The sequence below is a fragment of the Schistocerca piceifrons genome, chromosome 3 (assembly GCF_021461385.2).
Source record: "Schistocerca piceifrons isolate TAMUIC-IGC-003096 chromosome 3, iqSchPice1.1, whole genome shotgun sequence".
In the NCBI taxonomy this organism is placed as follows: domain Eukaryota; kingdom Metazoa; phylum Arthropoda; class Insecta; order Orthoptera; family Acrididae; genus Schistocerca; species Schistocerca piceifrons.
Genome location: NC_060140.1, coordinates 214,747,711 through 214,752,018, shown reverse-complemented (window position 1 = coordinate 214,752,018; position 4,308 = coordinate 214,747,711).

The following is a 4,308-nucleotide window of genomic DNA, read 5'->3' as shown; positions in this document are numbered from 1 at the left end:
GATCGGTGGGTTTGTAGAACAAAGCATTTGTTGTAGGCCTTTTATCTTCCATTGTGTAACACTTGAAACTGCAGAATTTATAGGAAAAATGGCTCAAATGGCTCTGAGCACTATGGGACTTAACATCTGAGGTCATCAGTCCCCTAGAACCTAGAACTACTTAAACCTAACTAACCTAAGGCAGGATTCGAACCTGCGACTGTAGCGGTCGCGCGGTTCCAGACTGAAGCGCCTAGAACCGCTCGGCCACATTGGCCGGCTTTATAGGAAAGAAACATAAATTAGGTACTAGATAACACTTGCAAAATTTCACCAAAAGTAATGCATTGCTCATTTGATATACGTACACTTCAATTTTCCAAAAAGTGCTTTGAGGCAAAGCACTGCAGAACATACTTGAGAGGAACATAACTAAGTTATGCGATTATGAAAGAGTTAGTGTTTCTGAAAGTTTAGAAACAGAGATGTCTTGAGAAGTGTGCTTTTGTTAAAAGCCGTGAGCTGAAAATATTTTCACATTTTTTTTTTAATTTCCTAAGATATCTTTGTTTTTGCCGAAAGACGATATTTTTCCATAGCACAAACTGCCATTTGCCGGCCGAAGTGGCCGTGCGGTTAAAGGCGCTGCAGTCTGGAACCGCAAGACCGCTACGGTCGCAGGTTCGAATCCTGCCTCGGGCATGGATGTTTGTGATGTCCTTAGGTTCGTTAGGTTTAACTAGTTCTAAGTTCTAGGGGACTAATGACCTCAGCAGTTGAGTCCCATAGTGCTCAGAGCCATTTGAACCAAACTGCCATTTCCGAACGAGTGCTTATTGTGATTATGAAATTACAAATTGATTTCTAAGGCTCCCTAGCAAGATAACTTTTCTGTTTACGTACATTAAATTGTTAGAATTTCAGTTTGTTTCTTTTTCACTAAAGACAAAAATCTTATATGCAGCCACCTATTTCATTTGTTTTCTGTAGCAATACTGTCTTAGCATTCTTAATATTCAAAACTAAGCTGTACGATAAATAAGTTTACATGTAGGTGTACTGGCAAATTACACTTTTTCTTTCTTGCACCCTCGGATCAGTGCGGATAATAACTGGTAAGTATTTTTTTGTTGGTACGACCAAACAACTGGTCGGACAAAATGTTCCGTGCGTCGCTGAGAAGGAGGAGATATTACGTTGTGACAATTAAAGGCTACTGATCTAACTAGCAAATTTCTGGTTTTTCTGTTAGATGTCTCGTGTCTCGAAGTACCCTTTCGTCAGCCGAAATTAATTCCACAATAAATGGCCAAATCAGCTCGCTAATTCTAAGAATAGTCTAGCAGATTCCATCCTTCCTTCGAATGAAGAGTGGAATGGAAAAAAAGTAGCCAGTTGCGAGTAGGACTCGCATACTGAGGGTTTCGTACATACTTAATTACGTATGTACGTATGTGTGTGTGTATGTAGACAATTCGTCCATTCCGGGAATCGAGAATCTCGACGGTTTTTGCCTGTCATTGACATTGATACTGGAAAGATATCACTGCCAGGGATTCCAAGACTTCGTAGAATGTTTCAATTTCAAGTTTAAAGTCGGATAACAAATGACAAAAATAATTTTTCGTTTGATGTAATTGCAAATTAACAATTTTCTGTTTCCGTTCCTATACTTGTACAGTGAAACCTTGCTTCTTGGCAAATTTCATGGTTCTAGACCAACGGAAAGTGGTACCCTGTATGTTTTGCTGACTGAGTTACGAGTATCAAAACCTGTGACATAAATAGCGGTATCTTTCGATTGCATTGCCTTACAAGCTTCCCGTCTTTACATCGCCAAGCGACAGTAGACTTTAAGATGTGGCGTAAATTTCAACGTGATACATCCTACCGTTCCTGAGAAAAAGGGTTTTTAAGTCAGGCAGGCGGACCACAAAGTGTTCTTATAAGGGTTCCATGTTTACCGATTCAGGTACGGGACCGAAAAATTGCAGTTTAACTTCCCATCGACAACGAAACCATCACAAACTCGGATATGACGAAGGTGTTCTCTTCAAGGGAACAATGATTAGACTTCAAAATAAGGAAGCCACGGAAAACTTAAATCTCGATGAGTGGGCTGTTTGCACCTCCCGCATGCCAACCGTGGCCGAAATGTCGGTTTTACAAATCCGGTGACAGTTAAATGAAAACCATGAGGAGGGTCTACGCCCAGAAATCTTTGAAACTGCGGCCGTAGTGTGTGGTTTCTAGTGTGTGCTTTTTTAATGTACGACCCGTGCGCCTCAGCAAGGGTAATTAAATGTGGAGCGGATCTTATAAAAAATAATTTTCACTGTAGAATTGAGACAGGATCTGAGAACACAACTTTCCATGCGATTAATATCGTTCGTAAAATATTAATAAATTGTTTTATATGCCTCTCTTGTTTCTTCCTTTTCCAAGACTAGGACAATGTCTGACTAGACAGTGTCCAATCTCTTATATCATTAATTTAATCAGTCCGAGCAAGCAGTAAAGGAAGCCAAATTAAAATTTGGAGTAGAAATTAAAGTTGACAGAGATTTGCCGACGACATTGTAATTCTGTCAGACAGCAAAAGACTTGGCAGTGTCTTGAAAAGAGAATACTTAATGAAAATAAACAAAAGCAAAACAGTGATAATGGAATGTAGTCACATTAAATCGGATGATGCCAAGGGAATTCGATTAGAAAATAAGACACTTACATTGATAGATGAGTATTGTCATTTGGGCAGAAAAAAACTATTAATTGTTGAAGGAGAGAGAGAATAAAATGTAGACTGGCAATGACAAGAAAAACGTTTCTGAAGAGAAACTTTTTAACGCCGAATATAGATTTGAGTGTTAGGAAGTCCTTTCTGAAAGTATTTGTATGGAGTGTAGCCACGTACGAAAGTAAAACATGGACGATAAACGGTTTAAACAAGAAGGGGATTAGGTAATCACCAAACTAATGAGGCATTGAATAGATCGGGGGAGAAACTCATGGCGTAACCTGACTAGAAGAAGGGATCGATTGGTAGGACACATTCTGAGACATCAAGGGATCGCCTGTTGCAATTGGGGGAGGGGGGGGGTGGTAATTATCGTAAAGGGAGACAGAGAGATGAATGCAATGAGCAGATTAAGGATGATGTATAAGGGTTGCAGCAGTTATTCAGAGATGGAGAGGCTTAGCATGGATGTAGATAGAGAGGTAAAACTTGACACACACGTCTGATGACATTAGGTTTTATTGAAACCAAAGAGTGTGCAAAAACTGGCCAACAGATGGCGGTGGACAGCAACATGTCAGTGACACCGCATGAGAATCGCGTATAAAATGAGCTGTAGTGAGAAAGGGAGTCCAATCATCCCTAGCCTGGTTGATAAAGTTACCTTCCAGCAAGTATTTTATGTGGGACTGTACTCCATCCCTTATTGCTACACCTGTGAAAGATCTCTTGCGCCCATAGTTTGGCGAGGATCGCGTGCTGAGCCGCCACGCCCATCATGCTTGATCTCCCAGGTCCCGTGTGATTATTGGTCATGAGGTTACGTGAAGTCGCAATTCTATCGCTATCGTCCGACCTCAGTAGGGATGCTGAAAGACATCGAACGACAGTTCCTCACCACACCTATTGATATGCACACAGTGCTGTCCACAGCATACTCTCGACTACAGGTATTGTTAGTCAATGACGCCCGACGTGTTGAGTATCAACAATTGTTATGCTAATTATCGCTTTTGTATCGTATGAAGCGCCATCTGATGGTCATTTTGTGCACGTTTTCGGTTTCGATGAAACATCATTTTAAGCATTTTTGTCAATTTTTACCTTTATGCCTGTATTATTCCGTGAAGTATTAAATTTTCAAATATTCATGGACTTTTGGATCTCCTTGTATTTCGGTCAAATAAGTCTTCGTCATTTCCTTTGGCCACCAAGCTGAGAAGTGGTTCTTTTCAGTTAAGACTGAGCACAAATTGCAATCCTCACGCATTGTCAGATGCAGGAATGGCTTACTATGCCGTAATTGGGAATATGACCATCGATCCGAACGAGTTCGTGCAGTGATTCAGGCACTGAACTCTCATCCAGGAGCAGCAGGTGTGCAGATTCCTGTTCGATCATTCACGTTTAGGTTTTTCGTGGCTTCCTGAAATCGACGAATTTGAATGCCGGAAAAGACACTGCCAACTTCCTTCCTCAATATTGTGCTACCCTCATTTGTACTACACCTCTAATGATCTCGGCGGCGACGGCCTTTTCATTTCATTCACCAACTTGGCACGTAAAGCTCTGTGGACCTCCTGGTGCTATTA